Here is a 22,738-nt window from a genome sequence, read left to right as displayed (position 1 = left end):
TTTTCCCAACCACAGATGTTAGGCTAATTGGTCTATAGTTTCCTGCTTTTTGTCTGCCTGCTTTTTTAAATAGCGACGTTAAATGCAAATCTTTCTTCCTTTGAAGATGGCATAGATCTTTCATCTCTAGCAGGCATGAAGATTGCCTCTTCATTTCCAGGCACTTGCTGGATAGTCACAGAACGATAACACAAGCCAGAGACAGCTACAGCCTGCATTGCGCTGACCTACTCGATAGGTAGCTTGTTTTGTTAGAAATACAGTACATCGACAATGGCTTGGAACAGCTGGAGTATAGTGTTTCATGCTGGATCTAAACAAAGTTGTCTTTAGAGGATTTGCCGTGAGGCTGTGGGCTGTTGCGTTGATGGAGACAGTTCAGCTGCACTGCCCAATCCTGTCCGCAAGACATTTTTTATTAATTGAGAAGGATGGGGGGGGGGTGCCAAGACCCACAGCTCATGACACCACCAAAGGCGAAGGGATGAGAAGACAAGATAAATCAGGCAAAGTGAATAGATAAGTGTGGGCTTTAAATGGTCTGGGATTACCCATTCTTTCTTCAGCCTGGGCCCCATCAGCGACTGAGTCGTCTCCACGAGCCAAGAATCATGACAAAGTGAGCAAGGATAAATATTGGCCAGAGCACTGGGAAGAACAACCCTGCTCTTCTTCGAAATAGTGCCGTGGGTCCACCTGAGAGAGCAGACAGGGGGCCTCGGTTTTACGTCTCATTCGAAACCAGCATCTCCCACAGTGCAGTTGTTTCCAGGAACATAGGAATGGGAGGAGGCCATTCATCCCTCGGTCCTGCTCCGATATTCAATGAGATCAGAGGCTGATTTGTAACTCAACTCCATTTACCCACCTTTGCTCCATGTCGATCTTAGTCTTGAAAGCTCCAATTGTCGCCCAGCATATAGCACCTTTCACGATCACCGGACGACCCAAAGCGCTTCACAACCAATGAAGTACTTTTTGGAGTGTAGTCACTGTTGTAATGTGGAAAACGCGGCAGATAATTTGTGCACAGCAAGCTCCCACACACAGCAATATGATAATGACCGGATAATCTGTTTTTTTTTTGTTATGTTGATTGAGGGATAAATATTGGCCCCAGGACACCGGGGAGAACTCCCCCTGCTCTTCTTTGAAATAGTGCCATGAGATCTTTTACGTCCACCTGAGAGAGCAGACGGGGCCTCGGTTTAACGTCTCATCCGAAAGACGGCACCTCCGACAGTGCAGCGCTCCCTCAGCACTGCACTGGGAGTGTCGGCCGAGATTTTTGTGCTCAACTCCCTGGAGTGGGACTCAAACCCACAACCTTCTGCCTCAGAGGCGAGGGTGCTGCCCACTGAGCCACGGCTGAAACTGCAGTTTCACTGTCGCCAACCAGACAGGCGGCTTTAGAAAATTTGCTCTCGGAATTTGGGCACCCCTGGCAACGCACAATGTGGGCAAGGCCAGTATTTATTGCCCGTCCCTAATTGCCCTGAGAAGGGGGAGCTGGGCCTTGCTATGGAACCAATGAGTTTGATCCAACTGAGTGGCTTGCTGCAGCCACTTCAGAACACCAGTGAAGAATCAACCATGCTGGTGTGGGACTGGAGTCATATATAGGCCCAGACACGAAACTCAATTCCATTTACCCACCTTGAAACCTCCGATTGTCCCCCACTCCCCCCCACAGTGTCCGCAGCCTTTTGTGGGGGCGGGGGGGAGAGAGTTCCAGATTCCAGCTGTTACGTAGGAACAGGAGGAGGCCATTCAGCCCCTTCGAGCCCATTCTGCCATTCAATGAGATCGTGGCTGATTGGCGACTGAACTCCATATACTCGCCATTGCCCTTAATACCTTTGGTGGACAGCAATCTCTCAACCTCCGAATGAAAATTAACAATCGATCCAACAATTGCGGAGGAGGATTCCAAACTTCTACTGCCCTTTGTGTCGCGAAGTGTTTGCTAATTTCACTCCTGAAAGGTCTGGCTCTAATTTTTAGGCCACGCCTCCTAGTCCTAGAATCCCCAACCAGCAGAAATAGTTTTGCTCTATCCGTTCCCCTGTTGGTGTGGGGCTGGAGTCACATATAGGCCCAGACTGGCTAAGCATGACAGGATTTCCTTCCCTAAAGGACAATTAGTGAACCAGTTGGATTTTTACGACAATCCAAACCACTCCTGGTCACTTTTATTATTGACACCAAATTTTTATTTTATGCTCAATTCAAATGCTGAAACTGCTGTGGTGGAATTTGAACTTTCATTCTTTGGATTGTTAGTCGAGGCCATTGGATTCCTTGTCCGGTAACATAACCACTATGTTGCCATGCCATAGTTTTGCGGTCATTTCAAGGATGCCCAGCGCTGCTGGGAATGGGCTTCATTGATTATTGACGTGGCCACCAGGTGGCGCATCAAGTTTCTTCGAGTGCACGAACTTCAGGCAAAAGTTCTCGGTCTGATAGTGGCAAAAGGAAGTCTGCCAGTCTTCCTGCTCACTCAATTACGGGAGAAAGAAGCTCGCAGGGAGACTGGCGGACGAATAAAACTTGTAGGTGGGCGGTAATGGAAGCTATAAAATCAAAATTACTGGGTAAGTGTCCAACTGCACCAATGCAGGGCAGTCATAAAGAAAGACTTGCCTTTATATAGCATCTTTCACCACCTTAGGACGTCCCAAAGCGCTTGACAGACAATGAAGTACTTTTGGAGCGTAGTCACTGTTGTAATGTAGGAAACGCGACGGCCAATTTGCGCACAGCAAGCTCCCACAAACAGCAATGTGATGATGACCCAGATAATCTGTTCTTTTGGTGATGTTGATTGAGGGATAAATATTGGCCCCAGGACACCCCCTGCTCCTCCTCGAAATAGTGCCATGGGATATTTTACATAAGAGAGCAAATAGGGCCTCGCTTTAACGTCTCATCTGAAAAACGGCACGTCCGACAGTTTAGCGCTCCCTCAGCACTGCATTGGAGCATCAGCCGAGATTTTGCACTCCAGGACCTACATGTGCAGTCATTATGACTCCCTTAGTAATCACACCACGAGCGTTTCTGTAGAGTCTTCATGACCTCAATATGTCCCGAGGCGGTTCAGTCAATGAAGTACTTTTGAAGTGTAGTCACTGTTGGAAGGTACTGAAGAGCGCTGTAGTCCTATGCTGAGTTAAATGGCTGGCTCTATATCATCCAGCCAGGCCAGTTGTTGGCGGCATTAAGTGGTCCAGGTTAGGGAAGGGAAGGCAGAGGGGGAAACCCTCCACGATTCCTCTTCTCTACTCATTGGAATTCAGAAGAATGAGAGGTGATCTTATTGAGACGTATAAGATTATGAGGGGGCTTGACAAGGTGGATGCAGAGAGGATGTTTCCACTGGTGGGGGAGATTAGAACTAGAGGGCATGATCTTAGAATAAAGGGGCACCCATTTAGAACTGAGATGAGGAGACATTTCTTCTCTCAGAAGGTTGTGAATCTGTGGAATTCGCTGCCTCAGAGAGCTGTGGAAGCTGGGACATTGAATAAATTTAAGGCAGAAATAGACAGTTTCTGAAATGACAAGGGGATAAGGGGTTATGGGGAGCGGGCAGGGAACTGGAGCTGAGTCCATGATCAGATCAGCCATGATCTTATTGAATGACGGAGCAGGCTCGAGGGGCCTTATGGCCTACTCCTGCTCCTATTTCTTATGTTCTTATTCCAATCCTGATTGCGACCACTGACTTCTGCTGGAAAGCATGCAGACTGGGTGAGGGCAGGTTACTGTCTTGGCTGTGACACCCCTCACAGTCAAATAGCAGGCTGCGACATTCATTATCCAGGTTCACTTCAAGAACAACTTGCATTTATATAGCGTCTTTAATATAACAAAACGTCCCAAGGTGCTTCTCAGGAGCGTTCTCCAGCAAAATTTGACACCGAGCCACATAAGGCGATATCAGGGCAGATGTCCAAAAGCTTGGTCAAAGAGGTAGGTTTTAAGGAGCGTCTTAAAGGAGGAGAGGTAACGAGGCGGAGAAGTTTAGGGAAGGAATTCCAGAGCTTAGGGCCCAGGCAGCTGAAGGCACGGCTACCGAAGGTGGAGCGATTTAAAATCAGGGATAGGCAAGCGGCCAGAATTGGAGGAGTGCAGAGATCACAGAGGCCGAGGACTGGAGGAGCTCACAGTGTCTTAAAGGAGGTCACGAGGCGGGGAGGGAATGCCAGAACATTCCACACTTTGAAGATGGTTATATGGGAAAGGCTGCTCCTTGCCTGTCGAATTGTACCCCAGCGACTTCAAAATTCTCATCCTTGTTTACAAATCCCTCCATGGCCCTCGCCCCTCCCTATCTCTGCAATCTCCTCCAGCCCCACAACCTTCCGAGATGTCTGCGCTCCTCTAATTCTGCCCTATTGAGCATCCCTGATTATAATCGCTCCGCCATCGGTGGCCGTCACTTCTGTTGCCTGGGCCCCAAGCTCTGGAACTCCCTCCCAAAACCTCTCCGCCTCTCTTTCCTCCTTCAAGACGCTCCTTAAAACCTACCTTTTTTTTTTAACCAAGCTTTTGGTCACCTGCCCTAATTTCTACTGATGCGGTTCGATGGCAAAATTGCTTTCGCTCACAACGCTCCGGCGAAGCGCCTTGGGACGTTTCACTACGTTAAAGGCGCTATATAAATGCAATTGGTTGCTGTTGTTGGATGAGCCGGAGCGGTTAGACGGGGGAGAGGGGCAGACAACCTGAAGGATGTGCTTCTCTCACACAGGAAAGCCTTTCTCAGCTCCTCAATCTCTCACAGGCCAGTGACGTTTTTATTTGCCGGTGCTGCTGCTCACTGCACATGCTCAATGCAAGAAGGGGGCACTCCTCAAGTTTCCCAGTGAGGGATCAAGAGACTGAGAGAAAGAGAGAGAGGACAGACTCAACCTAGCTGTGCATGCGTTCCTGCTTTTGAAGACACCTCCACGGATTTAGAAGGCACTTTATTCCCAACCCCTCCCCCACTCCCCCAAAGAAACTGCTTCGTTCTATTTATCAGTTTCCAAAGAAATCACAACTGAAATTCCAACACTGATTTGGAGGCAGCTGGCGATAGATTCGGGTGAGTCTTGTTAAACATTGATGTGTCTGCTCGCAGTCACTTCTATTCGTGTCAAATCTGAACTTTTAACAAATAGTCTTAACAAACAAAAGTTTTAAGCCGGTTGTCCAAAGGAAAAAAAAGTGTCCCCATTTAATTCTTGCTCCCTGTGTGTGTGTGTGTGTGTGTCTGTATGCACATATCTGTCGAGCTCGCAACACAGTTTAAAAATAAATGCATTTTTATCTGTGGCTGCATTGAGCACAAGGATCTGGCAATAATTCTCCGGCTGCTTTCGCCTCGCAGATGGCTCGGCTATCAATTTACAGCCTTTGTCAAGAGCTCGCAGGCTTGGAGGCCAGCCAGATCCAGAGGGACTGCTTTCCCCCCCCCCAATATTTCCCCAGGAATTGTGCAGGATATTCTAAATCTTTGCAGTCAGTTTTAGCGGGCGAGTGCGCTGGTAAAAGGAACCGACCTCCCTTTTTCCATTCGTGCAATTTCTCAAAGGGGACACACACACTCCGCGTCTCCAGGCAAGAAAGACGTGCATTTATATAGCGCCTGTTCACGACCGACCGGACGTCCTAAAGCGTCTTTGCAGCCAACGAAGTACTTTTTTGGAGTGTAGTCGCTGTTGTAATGTGGGAAACGCGGCAGTCAATGTGCGCACAGCAAGCTCCCACAAACAGCAACGTGGTAACAAAAGACTTGCATTTATATAGCGCCTGACACGACCACCGGACGTCTCAAAGCGCTTTACGGGGAGTGTAGTCACTGTTGTAATCAAATAATCTGTTTTAGTGATGTTGATTGAGGGATAAATATTGACACCAGGGATAACTCCCCTGCTCTTCTTCGAAATAGTGGCCATGGGATCTATTATGGCCACCTGAGAGAGCAGACAGGGCCTTGGTTTAACATCTCATCCGAAAGACAGCACCTCCGACAGTGCAGTACTCCCTCAGCACTGCACTAGAGTATCAGCCTAGATTTATGTGCTCAAATCTCTGGAGTGGGACTTGAACCCACAACCTTCTGACTCAGAGGCAAGAGTGCTGCCCACTGAGCCACGGCTGACACTCTAATGCAGAGCCTAAGTACTGCTGGATATCTAGTGAACTGTGGGAAGGTGGCCGTTTAGCCCATCCAGTCTGTGCCGGCTCCTTCCTGGAGCATTCCGACACCTATCGCACATCGTACTTCCCCACGTTCTCGGCCGAGTAGATGGACTGTAAATGGAAACACTGAATGGGGAGGTCATTTTTTTTTTTTGTAAACGAGGAGAAAGCTACAGAAAACTACAGATTATATATCGTGAATAATATCAAATATGCTGCCGCGTTCATCTCAAATGTGGACCAGAAACAGCACATTGGGTGAAACACGGTGCGTTGGAATTTGATCATCATTATTTTCATGTCAGGCCTCCTGCCGGATTACGGTTCAATAGTTGTCAACAGGCCCCCATACGTCGCTCAAATGCCCGTTCTCCACACCCGAGCCTAAGCAGTCAGTTTCAGCAAGCTATTCCCCCTGGGGGGGGAAACATCACAACTGAGCCTAACCCTGTTCTCACACAGAGTCTGAGCACGTGCTCTCTCCAACAAAGGTCACTGTTCAGTAAGCAAGAGCAGAAACAAGGGGTGGTAGAAACATAGAAAATAGGTGCAGGAGCAGGCCATTCGGCCCTTTGAGCCTGCACCACCATTCAATATGATCATGGCTGATCATGCAACTTCAGTAGCCCATTCCCGCCTTCTCTCCATACCCCTTGATCCCTTTAGCCGTAAGGGCCACATCTAACTCCCTTTCGAATATATCCAACGAACTGGCCTCAACAACTCTCTGTGGTAGAGAATTCCACAGGTTCCCAATTCTCTGAGTGAAGAAGTTTCTCCTCATGGCGGCTATGTTACTGGATGAGTAATCCAGATGCCTGGGCGAATAATCTGAGCAGTCATGAGTTCAAATCCCACCACGGGAGACGGGGAGTTTAAAATTCCGTTAATTAAATAAATCTTGAATAAAAAGCGAGTATCAGCAAAGGTGACCATGTAATTACCGGAATGTTGTAAAATTCCACGTTTCATTGATGCCCTTTAGGGAAGAAACTCTTCTGGTCTGACCTATATGTGACTGCAGACCACAGCAATGTGGTTGACTCTTAACTGCTCTCTGAGATGACCCAGCGAGACCCTCAGTTATATTCAAGGCGGCTCACCACCACCTTCTCAAGGGGCAATTAGGGATGGGCAATAAATGCCGGCCTTGCCAGCGACGCCCACATCCCATGAATGAGAAAAAAACACAACATGGACACTGTTTTCCCCATGTTAGCCCAAGGACACTATTGCTAATTTTAGCACTCAGATCCTGCCCGAGCATAGACTAAACTAACTCAGCACAGGCTGCGAATCAAACGACACCATCCAGGACAAAGCAGCCCGCTTGATCGGCGCCCCCTGGCTGCAGTGTGCACCATCTACAAGATGCACTGCAGCAACTCGCCAAGGCTTCTTCGGCAGCACCTCCCAAACCCGCGACCTCTACCCCCTAGAAGGACAAGGGCAGCAGGTGCATGGGAACACCATCACCTCCACGTTCCCCTCCCAGTCACACACCATCCCGACTTGGAAATATATCGGCCGTTTCTTCATCGTCGCTGGGTCAATCCTGGAACTCCCTCCCTAACAGCACTGTGGGAGCACCTTCACCACACGGACTGCAACGGTTCAAGAAGGCGGCTCACCACCACCTTCTCAAAGGGCAATTAGGGATGGGCAATAAATGCCGGCCTTGCCAGCGATACCCACATCTGGTTTAAAAAAAACATGTGACCTGATATGTGTGACTCGGGACCACAGGGAATGTGTCTGTACCCAGCGTTTAGCTGTCCATTCCGTCCCTCCATCCCACCCCCCCCCGCACCTCATCCCTTTCCCCCTCCCCTACCGGCCCGTACCCCAACTGGATGAGAGAGCAATATGGGGGGAGAGGGGGTAGAGCTCTGATACTTTGGGCAACAAATTACGTAGCATCCCCGTTCAGGGAATGCAGGACAAAGCGTCAGGCAGAAAAGATTTTTTTGCTCCCGGGAACGTCCGCGTTAGCGCTCTAAGAGGGAAGTGGTGCGCGAAATGAAGTACTACCACTTCCTTTCAAGCGCTAAAGGGAGAGTGGGGGGCCTTAGCGCGGCAGAGAGCCAAGCAATGTTCGGGGCAGTGCCGCCGTCTGTACAGACTCCATCCCTCGCTTAAAGGAAAGGGATTGATTCAATTCTTCATCCTGTCTCTGTGGGGATGCAGGACCTGTGCTCGGTGTATAACTACCCCCAAGCACTCGAAGGAAGTGCAGGGCTGACAAATCACGGGCTCCAAAAAAAAAGCCAAAAGACACCACATTGGGGAGATTAATAAAGTTCGCCCTCCCCGACCACTACTGCCTTTAAATATCGCTGCCCAAGCAGGAGGCCAAGATGACGACGCCCGTTGTTGATGCCCGGCAATGCTGCGGGGGGGGGGGGGGTGGGGGGGGGCGGGACTGAATATCGCATCCGGTGCTGTAACGGGGCAACCCACGGGGCGCAAGAGAGCGTGGCGGTGTTAGTGCCAGCGCAAAGCCTCCAGGGACGTTCGCGGGCATCGGTGATTTCGCCGCGCCCGGTTGGTGACCCCTTTACTGCCCCCTGCAGGCGCTAACGGGAGGCGCAAACCAGGCCAATTTCTCCCCTTTTCTTTCCTCTCGGTTACAATTTTTTGGGGTGATTCCGCAACCCGGCACTCATAACGCGCAGTTACCCAGCGCACAGTGGGAGCATCTCCTGAAATGGCGGCACAGCATTTTTCCATCCACTTATCTTAATGGACAGAATATCACAGGGTGGCACCCCGACAGTTTCCTGAGACACATTTGCTCCAAGTGTCACCACCCAATCATGGAATTGCCCAAGTTATCATGGACCCATTATGACCAGCAGAATATAATGAACAACGCCCATTAAAGAAAGAAAGACTTGTATTTACATAGCATCTTTCACAACCACCGGACGTCTGAAAAAACGCTTTACAGCCAATAAAGTATTTTTTGGAGTGTAGTCACTGTTGTAATGTGGGAAATGCAGCAGCCAACTTGCGTACAGCAGGCTCCCACAAACAGCAATGAGATAATGACCAGATAACCTGTTTTTTTTAGTGATGTAGATTGAGGGATAAATATTGGCCCCAGGACACCTCCGCTGCTCTTCTTCGAAATAGTGGCCGTGGAATCTTTTACGTCTACCTGAGAGAGCAGACGGGGATCTCGGTTTACCGTCTCATCCGACAGACGGCACCTCCGACAGTGCGGCGCTCCCTCAGCACTGCCCTGGGAGTGTCAGCCTGGATTTATGTACTCAAGTCCCTGGAGTTGGGATTTGAGCCCACAACCTTCTGGCTCAGAGGCGAGAGTGCTACCCACTGAGCCACAGCTGGCACTGTATTGATGAAGAAACCTCCTTCAAGAGGGATTAACAAAAGAAATTCTTGAGTAGGACCTCCAACAACAACTTACATTTATATAGCGCCCTTCAAATCGTAAAATGCCCCAATGGTGTTCCACGGGGCGTAATCAGCCAAAGTTGGATATAGGGCACATATTAGGGCAGGTGACAAATGCTTAGAACCAAAGAGGTAGGTTTTAAGGAGCATCTCAAAGGAGGAAAGAGGGGTAGAGAGGAGTAGATAGGCAGAGAGGATTAGGGAGGGAGTTCGAGAGCTTGGGGCCCAGGTAACAGAAGGCACGGCCACCGGTGGTGGAGCGATGAAAATCAGGGATGGGCAGGAGGCCAGAATTGGAGGAGCGCAGAGATCTCGGAGAGCTGGAGGAGGTTACAGAGATAGGGAGGGGGCGAGGAGGCCACGGAGGGATGTGAACTAGCGAAATGTAACGCTCACAGGTGAAGAAGACACCTCCTCCGAGAGGGATTAGCCCCACCACGAACAAAATAATTCCTCGCGTGGGACCTCCAGTAAATGTCTGTAATTACAGTGAGACAAATGACACGTTGCTTGTCTGAGTTTGTGGGCTTATGACTGTGGTATGCACACGTGCTTTCACACCTGTGTCTGCCTGGTATTTGTGTTGCAAATGTGTCTGAAACTGGTAAGTGGCGTAATATTTCATGACGGGAATTCAATGCAGGCAAGTACTCCTGGTGGTTCAAATCAAGTTGAAATCGGACTTCAGTAACAATGATAGCAACGGGTTAAAGTTACCCTCTAAGTTTGGTTAAGCCCCCATCACCCTATTTATAGATCTGCATTAAGGCATCCGTATGTCATCGGCAGAAATTTGTTCTCTGAACCTCTCCTATTCCCCGATATGCCCTATACATACTTTGCAAAACGTGTTCACACAAGCTATTAACATTATATCAGAATGCTGATAAATATTGACAAAGTGCTTCGACATCTCGTCAAAGGAACGCAAGATGCAGAGAGGCCGTTTCTGGGTCGGCTACGGGATGAGCTTTGATGGCCAGATGTCATTTTCTCCTCACCTTATGGTCTTAAAGAAAGCCTTGCATTTATATAGCGCCTTTCACGACCACTGGACGTCCCAAAGCGCTTTACAGCCAACGACGTACTTTTTGAGTGCAGTCACTGTTGTAATGTGGGAAACGCGGCAGCCAATTTGCGCACAGCAAGCTCCCACAAACAGCTGTGGCTCAGTGGGTAGCACTCTCCTCTGAGTCAGAAGGTTGTGGGTTAATGCTCCTACAGACTTGTCGTTCTAACAGGATTGCCAATGGAAGTCAATGAGTTATAACAAGGTGCAAGTTTCCCCAATGACTCATGTGATGTGTAACAGAACCAGATGAGCTTGGAAGTCCCTAATTTCAGCTCTGGCCTGTGCCAATTTATCTGATCTCATAGGTGGTATAAAAGACTTGCATTTATATAGCGCCTTATACAACCTCAGGACATCCCAAAGCGCTTCCACTCAAAATAGTACTTTTTTGGAGTGTAGTCACTGTTGTAATGTAGGAAATGCAGCAGCCAATTTGCACACAGCAAGCTCCCACGAACATCAATTTGATAATGACCCAATCATCTGTATTAGTGATGTTGGTTGAATGAGATATGTTGGCCAGGACACCTGCATTTCTTTGAAATCATGCCATGGGATCTTTCACATCCACCTGAGAGAGCAGACGGGGCCTCTGTTGAACGTCTCATTCGAAAGTCGGCACCTCCGACAGTGCGGCGCTCCCTCAGCACTGCCCTGGGAGTGTCAGCCTCAATTATGGGCTTAATTCTCTGGAGTGGGACTTGAACCCACAACCTTCTGACTCTGAGGCGAGAGTGCTGCCCACTGAGACACAGCTGGCGCATAGTGCAGGGGACGGGGTGGGGGAGAAGAGGGTTCTGTGTCCCCAGGCTGTGGAGGATGAAAATGGTCTCCTGATCACTGAAGAGTAGCCCCTGCTGTAAAGTGCACGTGTGGGTGCGGAGAGGACATGACTGAGCTTAGCTCCAATGTCGCTCACGGTCAAATTGCCTGTTGCTGCTCACTGCCTAGATCGTGGCGGAGGTGAGGCGGAGGAGCGGTGAGAGATCGTGGCGGAGGTGCGCCGAATGTTTGGTGCAGAGGTGCGGTGGGAGATCGTGGCGGACGTGCGGCGAATGCTCGTGGCGGAGAAGCGGCGAGAGATCTGCGGCGAGAGATCGTGGCAGAGGTGTGGCGAGAGATCGTGGCGGACTTGTGGCAAATGAGGATGTGGGGCCCAGAAGAGGCGAGGGCCCAGGGGCAGCACGGGCCCAGCCCACACTGTGCGATATGTTGTGCGCACGAGGTCCGTGCAGCAGAGCAGGTCTCCAGTCGTCCTGGTTAACCCTTGCCATTGGACCAAGGCCTAGCTCTGTCAAGCCCGTGTGGTGGCTGGTGTGCAACGGCCACCCCACATTAAAAAAATCCACGCACAGGATTCTTCCACCCCTGGAGTTCAGGACTGGAATATCGGATTCTCCATTGAAACATCTAATAACTCATCCCTTATGGTGTGGAAGCAAGTCATCCTCATTCGAGGGACCGCCTATGATGATGAGATTCACACTTGAAAAACAGGTGCCACACGTTGGAGCTCAGTGCACCCCTCTGCCCAGGACAGGTTCACACCGGTCTGCTCTTGGCTTCCAATCTCTGGATGTATTATGAGATTTAAAAATTTGACACTGAGCCGCATAAGTAGAAATTAGGGGGGGGGGGGTCTAACCGCGATGGCTTCGGTGGTGGAATAGCCAGCGATAGAAGGGCCATCAACAGGCCCTTGGAGACGGACGCCAGCACAGAACCTTTCCATCGGCAAGGGAGAAAAACAGTCAGCCTCGAAACCTCCCACAAACCCAGATCTACGTTGTCAGTTTTGTTGCCAACCCTACGATGCTCCACTTCTGCTCTTGCACGAGATGACGCGATGTATTTGGACAGAGTGTGGCTGAGGCTCACCATGTGATATGAAGCCTCAGGAAAAAAAAAACTGGGATGCAACAGAAAATTGAAGTCGGCAGCGCTTATTCGGTGCTGGAAACTTTTGAAGATAATTACTTGTTACCAATCTGAATAGTTTGCCCTTTCAGAACCCGGGCCAAGAATTAACCCAGTCATCTCCTCAAAAATCTCGTTTCTATTGCAGCCCCTGAACTGATTAGTAGCATTGCTTTTAAAAAAAAAAGGAGGGGATAAAAATCTTCATCAGAGACGACTTGGCTGCTGTGAAGAACGCTTTTATTGGCATCCGAGAGATGCAGCACTTTTGGGAGGAGAAAAAAAACGGTTAACCCATCCAAGGCTGTGGCGAAAGCACCAAAAATATGCAGCCTCTTATTACAGGGCTGGATTTGCGGGCTGGAGGGAGAGGAGGAAATGAAAACCGAAAATCCACAGCAAGTCGGTGTCTGAAAAATAGATAAAATAGGTCAACTTTTTGGGCGGAAACCCCCTCATCGGTTTTTGAGGTGTGCCGTGAGTGTTGGCAGGCAAAAAAAAAAACTATCTGTGGCGATGTAGGCTTAGAACTTAAATGTTCACTTATTTATTTTTTTTGCTGCGTGTCTCTGGCGTTTGCTGTTTCAATTTCAGATTTCCAGCATCTGGAGTTTGGCTGTATGCAAGGTCAGTCAATGTGAGAGATCATTGCCTCCCAGCCCTCTCCTCCATTCACCTCAATGACATTCCAGTCTGCGTCAATGTAAAGTCTAGTTATCCCACAGGAAAAGTGGCTTTACTATAACGTCAGCACAAAATCAAGGAGAAAAACAACAACTTGTATTTATATAGCACCTTTAATGTAATAAAACGTCCCAAGGCGCTTCCCAGAAGTGTTATTAAAAATGTTTTTGTCACCGAGCTATCGAAGGAGATATTAGGGCAGATGAGCAGAATCTTGGTCGAAGAGGTAGGTTTTAAGAAAAAATGCATACATTTTTAATGTAAGTAATAATAGACATGGCTGATGATCGATAGAACGAAAGACTTGCATTTATATAGCGCCTTTCACGACCACCAGACGTCCCAAAGCGCTTTACAGCCAATGAAGTACTTTTGAAGTGTAGTCACTGCTGTAATGAAGGAGCGTCTTAAAGGAGGAAAGAGAGGTGGAGAGGTTTAGGGAGGGAGTTCCAGAGCTTGGGCCCTCGGCAGCTGAATGGTGGAGCGATTAAAATCGAGACTGTTCAAAAGGCCAGAATTGGTGAAGCACAGAGATCTCGGGGGGGGGTTGCGGGGGGGGGGGGGTGTTGTGGGGCTGGAGGAGATTACAGAGATAGGGAGGGGGCAAGGCCATGGATTGATTTGAAAATAAGGATGAGAATTTTAAAGTCGAGGCGTTGCTTAATTAGGAGCCAATGTAGGTCAGTGAGTACAGAGGATGATGGGTGAGTGGGACGCGGTGCGAGTTAGGACACGGGCTGCCGAGTTTTGGATGACCTCAAGTTTACGCAGGGTAGAAGATGGGAGGCCGGCCAGGAGTGCGTTGGAATAGTCAAGTTGATGGAGGGAACAGCACCTCCCAAACCCATGGCTTCTACCACCAAGAAGGACAACGGCAGCAGGCGCATGGGAACACCACCACCTCCACGTTCCCGTCCAAGTCACGCACCATCCCGACTTGGAATATATATCCATAATCCCTTCATCGTCGCTGGGTCAAAACCCTGGAACTCCCTCCCTCACAGCACTGCGGGAGCACCTTCAGCACACAGACTGCAGCGGTTCAAGAAGGCAGCTCACCACCACCTTCTCAAGGGGCAATTAGGGATGGGCAATAAATGCCGGCCTTGCCAGCGACGCCCACATCCCGTGAACAAATTTTTTGAAAAACAGGACAAATCGGGATCGGAATAAGTTGGTGTCTCATTGATGGGAAAATCAGTGCATAATCAATGTTGGCCAGAGAAAAATCACTGGCAATCCAACCATAATCAGTGTGAACTCAGAGCAAATTCAGTGTGAGATCAATGCACAGTCACTGAGAATAGGGCAACGTCATTGAGAGATGAGAGGCAAATCATCAAGGTCAGAGGCAAAATCAGTGTGGGATCCATTCAAATTGAATGTGGGATTGATGCAGAGAGGGAAATGGTCCAAATCAATGGAAAAAGTTGGCTCAGATATGCCACTGCAAATATGATGAATGACGGTACTGTGTTCCTGATTATCCTGCTCGTGTCTGAGATAAAACCAGGGTATAAGGGATCAACGGGCTCACAACAAGAGAGGGGCGATGCAGACATTGCAATCAGGGAGGAGGAGTTTGAAATATTATATGAAATAAACATAATGAGAGGGGAAGTATCAAGGGGTTTAGCAGCTTTGAATGTGGATAAATCCTCAGGCCCGGATGAAATGCATCGCAGACTGTTAAGAGAAGCAAAAGAGGAAATAGCAGAGGCTCTGACCATCATTTTCCAATCCAGGACAGGGTATGGAGGAGATTTACTCAGGATGTTGCCTGGACTGGAGAATGTTAGCGATGAGGAAAGATTGAATAGGCTGGGGTTCTTTTCTTTGGAACAGAGAAGGCTGATGGGGAGACCTTATTGAGATGTATAAAATTATGAGGGGCCGAGATAGAGTGGATAGGACGGACCTATTTCCCTTAGCAGAAAGGTCAACAACCAGGGGGTATAGATTTAAAGTAATTGGTAGAAGGTTTGGAGGGGAGTAGAGGGGAAATTTCTTCACCCAGAGGGTGCCGGGGGTCTGGAACTCACTGCCTGAAAGGGTGGTAGAGGCAGAAACCCTCACCACATTTAAAAAGTACTTGGATGTGCACTTGAAGTGCCGTGACCTACAGGGCTACGGACCAAGAGCTGGAAAGCTTTTTTTCGGCACAGAAGGAGGCTATTTCGGCCCATCATGCCCGTGGGCACGTTGGGCCGAAATGGCCTCCTTCCGTGCTGTAAATTCCTATTATTCTACTCTGAGCAGCATTAGATCAGATTTTCCGTTGATTCTCCGACTCTGACTCTGGATTATTTGAGCTGCCAAGTATTGTGCATGGAGGACTGATGTCAGGAAGCTCATCGCAGGACTTGGAATGGACATCTGGCTAGATTAATGGAAGCGGAAACTCTGGAATCATTGAATGGAGAGAGGGGGAGGGGAAATGTAGGGTTGTCTGGATGGATGTGCTCGTCGCCTTCCTTCTCCTATCTAACTTGTGTGACGCGATTTCACTGTGATACTGCAAAAACAGGAAATAACCAGAATCAACCTCCTCTCTGTGATCAGACTGGTGCCGATAGTCGTTATTTTTCTGTCGGATGAGACGTTAAACCGAGGCCCCGTCTGCTCTCTCAGGTGGCCGTAAAAGATCCCATGGCGCTATTCCGAAGAAGGTCAGGGGAGTTATCCCCGCTGTCCCGGCCAATATTTATCCCTCAATTAACATCATTAAATAACAGGTTATCTGGGTCATTTATTTAATTGCTGGTTGTGGGAGCTTGCTGTGCGCAAATTGGCAGCTGCGTTTCCTACATTACAACAGTGACCACACTCCAAAAAGGGATTTAATTGGCTGTAAAGTGCTTTGGGACATCCTGTGATCTTGAAAGGCCCTATATAAATGCAGGTCTTTCTGTCTTTTTTAATCCAGCACTTGTCCAAGTGCATTTTTAGACGAGTTCAAAACAGTCACTCGAGGCAGTTAAACCTTGGGCTAATTGAGGAGCTAATTGCAGGCTCTTCTCTACTGGCGTTGGGGAGACCAGGATCTGTGAGATAGCCCACTGTGCCGTCTTTCGGATGAGACGTTAAACCGAGGCCGCGTCTGCCCTACCAGGTGGACGTAAAAGATCCCATGGCACTATTTTGAAGCAGAGCAGGAGGAATTAGCCACGGTGTCCTGGTCAATATTTATCACACAACCATCATCACTTTAAAAAAAAACAGATGACCTGATCATTACCACATTGCTGTTTGGGGGAGCTTGCTGTAAATGCAAGTCTTTATGAGTTCAAATCACATCACAGAGTGTTAGAAAAGAAAAAAAACAAGGACTTGCATTTATATAGCGCCTTTCACGACCTCAGGACGTCCCAAAGTGCTTTACAGCCGATGAAATACTTTTTGATGTGTAGTTACGGTTGTAATGTGGGAAACGCGGCAGCCAATTTTTTTTTTATTGGTTCACGGGATGTGGGCGTCGCTCATAAGGCCGGCATTTATTGCCCATTCCTAATTGCCGCTTGAGAAGGTGGTGGTGAGCTGTCGTTTTGAACCGCTGCAGTCCCGTGTGGTGAAGGTGCTCCCACAGTGCTGTTAGGGAGGGAGTTCCAGGGTTTTGACCCAGCGACGATGAAGGAACGGCCGATATATTTCCAAGTCAGGATGGTGTGTGACTCGGAGGGGAACGTGGAGGTGGTGGTGTTCCCATGCGCCTGCTGCCCTTGTCCTTCTAGGTGGCAGAGGTCACGGGTTTGGGAGGTGCTGCCGAAGAAGCCTTGGCGAGTTGCTGCAGCGCATCTTGTAGACGGTGTACACTGCAGCCAGGGGGCGCCGGTGGTGGAGGGAGTGAGTGTTTAAGGTAGTGGATGGGGAGCCGATCAAGCGGGCTGCTTTGTCCTGGATGGTGTCAAGCTTTGCACACAGCAAGCTCCCACAACAACAATCACACTACAAATGCAGCCCCCATATCCCGGCAGCAGAACCATAGTCCTTTGAAATGCCTATTTAGTAATGCAAACGCAGAGAGTCAGTTCCTAGAAGCTGATCCCTGGGAATCCGAAAGAAGCACTGAAACGGGTCGCATCTAGTCCAGTTTCACTTGCTTGAGGGTATCTAGATGCCCGCAGGCTTGACGACAACTTCACACAGGTGTAAAGACATTTGTGACCAGTGCAAAACTAAAGATGCTCTTCTGTGAGTGCCGCAAAGCAATAGAGTTCTTCCGATTTACGCTGGACGGTAATTGGCACCATTCCAGGATTTTTATTCCCAGGATGTAGGCGTCACCAGCCAGTCAGTTTGTTTTGTCTGTCCCTAGTTGCCTTGAGAGGTTGCTGTTGATGGGGCTTAGCATTGGTTATCTCAAACAATTGAACAGCTTACATTGGCGAGCCTTTAGAGTCACTTATTCGGTGTGGACCAGAGCCATTTGTCGACCAGGCTGGCAGGTTCCCTTCTCTAGCCAGCGAGTCAGATTTTCCGCAACAAACTGGTAGCTTTTGAACGATGAGGGAGTCGAGGGCTGTGGGGAGCAGGTTGGGAACTGGAGTTGAGGCCAAGATCAGATCAGCCGTGATCTCATTGAATGGTGGAGCAGGCTCGAGGGGCCGAATGGCCGACTCCTGCTCCTATTTCTTATGTTCTTTCATTTTTCTGTTGCAAGCTCCAAATGACCAGAATTATCAAATTCAATTATACAAGACCCTATGGCACTATTGTGAAGAAGAGCAGGGGAGTTCTCCCCAGTTTCCTGGCGAATATTTATCCCTCAACCCACATCACTCAAACAGATTATCTGGTCATTATCACAGATGATTGTGGGAGCTTGCTGTGAGTAAATTGGCTGCCGCATTTACATAAGAACTAAGAATGTAAGAATTAGGAACAGGAGTAGGCATCTAGCCCCTCGAGCCTGCTCCGCCATTCAAAAAGATCATGGCTGATCTGGCCGTGGACTCAGCTCCACTTATCCGCCCGCTCCCCGTAACCCTTAATTCCCTTATTGGTTAAAAATCTATCTATCTGTGATTCGAATACATTCAATGAGCTAGCCTCAGCTGCTTCCTTGGGCAGAGAATTCCACAGATTCACAACCCTCTGGGAGAAGAAATTCCTTCTCAACTCAGTTTTAAATTGGCTTCCCCCGTATTTTGAGGCTGTGCCCCCTAGTTCTAGTCTCCCCGACCAGTGGAAACAACCTCTCTGCCTCTATCTTGTCTATCCCTTTCATTATTTTAAATGTTTCTATAAGATCACCCCTCAACCTTCTGAACTCCACCGAGTAAAGACCCAGTCTACTCAATCTATCATCATAAGGTAATCCCCTCATCTCCGGAATCAGCCTAGTGAATCGTCTCTGTACCCCTTCCAAAGCCAGTATATCCTTCCTTAAGTAAGGTGACCAAAACTGTACGCAGTACTCCAGGTGCGGCCTCACCAATACGCTGTACAGTTGCAGCAGGACCTCCCTGCTTTTGTACTCCATCCCTCTCGCAATGAAGGCCAACATTCCATTCGCCTTCCTGATTACCTGCTGCACCTGCAAACTAACTTTTTGGGATTCTTGCACAAGGACCCCCAGGTCCCTCTGCACCGCAGCATGTTGTAATTTCTCCCCATTCAAATAATATTCCCTTTTACTGTTTTTTTTTCCAAGGTGGATGACCTCACATTTTCCGACATTGTATTCCATCTGCCAAACCTTAGCCCATTCGCTTAACCTATCTAAATCTCTTTGCAGCCTCTCTGTGTCCTCTATACAACCCGCTTTCCCACTAATCTTTGTGTCATCTGCAAATTTTGTTACACTACACTCTGTCCTCTCTTCCAGGTCATCTATGTATACTGTAAACAGTTGTGGTCCCAGCACCGATCCCTGTGGCACACCACTAACCACCGATTTCCAACCCGAAAAGAACCCATTTATCCCGACTCTCTGCTTTCTGTTCGCCAGCCAATTCTCTATCCATGCTAATACATTTCCTCTGACTCTGCGTACCTTTATTTTCTGCAGTAACCTTTTGTGTGGCACCTTATCGAATGCCTTTTGGAAATCTAAATACACCACATCCATCGGTACACCTCTATCCACCCTGCTCATTATATCCTCAAAGAATTCCAGTAAATTAGTTAAACATGATTTCCCCTTCATAAATCCATGTTGCGTCTGCTTGATTGCACTATTCCTATCCCGCTATTTCTTCCTTAATGATAGCTTCAAGCATTTTCCCCACTACAGATGTTAAACTAACCGGCCTATAGTTACCTGCCATTTCCTATGTTACAACAGTGACTACACTTCAAAAGTACTTCATTGGCTGTAATATGCTTTGAGATGTCCTAAGGTCATGAAAGGCGCTGTATAAATGCAAGTCTTTATTTTTTCTCTTCTAACATTCCATGGTGTGATTTGAACTCAAAGAAAGGCTGGATTTTGTGCTCAAGGCTCTGGAGTGTGACTTGAACCCACAGCCTTCTGACTCAGATGACTTCTGGGTTGCTAGTCAAGTAGCGTAATCATTACACCACTGTACCCAACGAACACGACTGTAGCCCGATGCATTAATCCGAACCCAATCCCAATGTCATGTTCCCTCAGTGAATAAATGCATCATCTGGTGTAGCATTGAACAACTCAGACCTGACGATGCAAGGTTTGATTTCCGGGCTGCGCTGGGTTAGCTGATCATGCCAGTGCAGTAATTGGACGTGCTCACAACCTCCGCTCCTCCAGGGCTAGGGAGGGTGTAAAATTCGGCCGGGAGTCCCATTCCTGACCACTACCTGGTGACTCCTGCCTGGCGAGTGTGGAAGATGGGCGAGGATGGTTTCCAGCGCAGCTGTGATGCCCTCCAGCCCGATGACGCCCTCTGTTCAAGGTCACACGGGAGCAACAGCCATTTGGGTGAGATGGCAAGGGCTCCTGATCGTGCCGTACAACCTCCCTCTTTGACCAAGCTTTTAGTCACCTGTCTGAATATCGCCCTTGGCCCGGTGTCGATTGCGGTCTGATTGCGCTCCTGTGAACGTTTTACGGCATTAAAGGCGCTATATAAATGCACGTTGTTGTTGTTGAGTATTAAGGGAGGAACTGGAGCATCGACAGTCAATGAGGAACTGGGGAAGAACCAACAGACGTAGTGCCCATATTTTTTGTTATTCGTTCATGGGATGTGGGCATCGCTGCCTTTCTCCCACCCTCCATTTTCTCCCCTTTGTGCACCCCCACCAATCATCTGCTGAAGGTGACGATGCATTCGTTCCATGTTCAGCAGCAGTCCTCCTCCATCTTCAGGAACGCAGGAAAAGACCAGTTAGTCCATCAAGCCTGCCCCACTTACCTCCGATCTGCTGTGACCTCTGCCCCAGTCAGAAACCAGGCCCAGCTCCGTCCTGAAGCCAGTGCAGAGAGTCGGGCGGCCACCACACCAGCCGGCTCACTAACTCGCTCTGGGAAGGGAAGAAACGCCCACTACCCACTCTATTCCCACATTTGTGTAGCTTAAACACATGCCCTCAAGACCTTCCCAATCTGTCATCTGTAATAATCCGTCAACAGTCAACGCTATCCTACCCTTCAATTATTTTCATGAATCTCTATCAAGTTGTCTCTCAGTCTACGCTGCTCCGGAGTAAACAGACCATCTCATCTCATTCTTACTGCGTCAGCCCACATAGAGAATGCCAGAGGCCTCAGCCTTCTTTTTAATGCAACACCTAAAGCTCTGATTGGTTTCCTTTGATGGAGGATAAGACATGCCCAGCAGTTGCTCTTTGCAAAGTGTAATTCGAGCCTTTCGAGCGCACATGCTCAGAAGGACGCAAAAATGTTCGTGCAGATAATCACTTTGATTTTTTTTATTCTCGTGGGACGTGGCCATCGCTGGCAAGGCCAGCATTTATTGCCCATCCCTAATTGCCCCTTGAGAAGGTGGTGGTGAGCCGCCTTCTTGAGCTGCTGCAGTCTGTGTGGTGAAGGTGCTCCCACAGTGATGTGAGGGAGGGAGTTCCAGGATTTTGACCCAGCGACGATGAAGGAACGACCGATATATTTCCAAGTGGGGGATGGTGTGTGACTCGAAGGGGAATGTGGAGGCAGTGGTGTTCCCACGCGCCTGCAAACATAAGCGACTGCAGATCCACTAGTGCTCTGCTCAGACTGGATGTTTTCTTGTTCTGGTCGCTGGAACACACCAACGAGGCAGTCGAGCATTGGAGGCAGCCCAGAGAAGAGCCATAAAAGGCTGATCCCTTGCATCCAAAGGTCTGAGTAAGGAGGGGAAACTGGCAAAACATTCAACTTGCAAGCAGACAACAACAACTTGTATTTATATAGCGCCTTTAAAATAGTAAAACGTCCCAAGGTGCTTCACAGTAGTGATATAAGACAAAACAGATAAATTTGACACCGAGCCACAGAAAAAGACATTAGCGCAGATGACCAAAAGCTTGGTCAAAGAGGCAGGTATTAAGGAGCATCTTAAAGGAGGAAAGAGAGGCGGAAGTGTTTAGGGAGGGAGTTCCAGAGCTTGGGGCCCAGGCAACAGAAGGCACGGCCACCGATGGTTGAGCGATTATAATCAGGGATGCTCAAGAGGGTAGAATTAGAGGAGCGCAGACATCTCCGGGGGGGTGGGGGGGGGGGGGTTGTGAGGAGATTACAGAGATAGTTTTAGTTTTAGACATCTGAGGGGCGATTTTATCGAGGCATGCAAGGCATTAAGCGGGTCTGGGATAACGGTAAATCCCTAAAATGACGCAAGACTAAATTGCAAGAGGGGAACTCGGGAAAACCTTGTAAACGGCACATTTGGGACGTATATTAGGACCTCCTTCGCACACAGAATGGTCAGCATATGGAAAGGACGTTCAAGGAGAGCGTTTGAGGAAAGACTCCAGGGATTATCAAAGAAATAGCCGGCGCCATGAAGAATAGCCAAATGGCCCAACGCATCTGCCTTTATCCTGTTATCTCCTGACCCAATCCCAACACCGGGAGCGAAGACATTGGTTTAGGTTCTTGGCAGGATCACGCGCACTCCTTGTAATTCGAAACCTCGCTTTGTCTGCCTTGGCTCAGGAGATGTTCTTGTGGCTTCCAGCATCTGCTTTTAATCAATATCACTTTCTAAGTGCTGTTACTGGGTCCTGTAGGATACAATAGAGCCTAATTGAAAACACATGGAGCGGGGCAGCCCAGTAGCTTGGCGGTTATGGCACAGAGCAGTTCCAAGTTCGGCAAGGGGGGAAGGGTGTTAGTCATATAGGTCCACGTCACAATCGATTTCATTCCACAACAACAACGACGTGTATTTATATAGCGCCTTTAACGTCGTGCAACATCCCAAGGCGCTTCACAGGAGTATTATGCGATGAAAATTTGACACCGAGCTGCATAAGTAGAAATTAGCGCAGGTGACCAAAAGCTTGGTCAAAGAGGTAGGTTTTAAGGAGCGT

The 22,738-nt window shown here is 48.7% G+C and overlaps 1 protein-coding gene across 5 annotated transcripts in view; it reads left to right on the top strand.

The window, feature by feature from the left end:
- The first annotated feature begins 4,851 nt into the window (after positions 1-4,851).
- The window catches only part of LOC139230027 (protein kinase C and casein kinase substrate in neurons protein 3), a 94,967-nt gene continuing 77,080 nt past the window's right edge, over positions 4,852-22,738 (top strand). For 4 of the 5 annotated variants that reach the window (XM_070861763.1, XM_070861760.1, XM_070861761.1 and 1 more), the window contains exon 1: positions 4,852-5,095. The gene's annotated coding sequence lies outside the window, so the exon portion shown is untranslated. The remainder of the gene's footprint in view (positions 5,096-22,738) is intronic. The other variant, XM_070861762.1, reaches the window with a different exon arrangement.

The sequence above is a fragment of the Pristiophorus japonicus genome, chromosome 19 (assembly GCF_044704955.1).
Source record: "Pristiophorus japonicus isolate sPriJap1 chromosome 19, sPriJap1.hap1, whole genome shotgun sequence".
Taxonomy (NCBI): domain Eukaryota; kingdom Metazoa; phylum Chordata; class Chondrichthyes; family Pristiophoridae; genus Pristiophorus; species Pristiophorus japonicus.
This window is presented reverse-complemented; position numbering and strand designations above follow the sequence as displayed.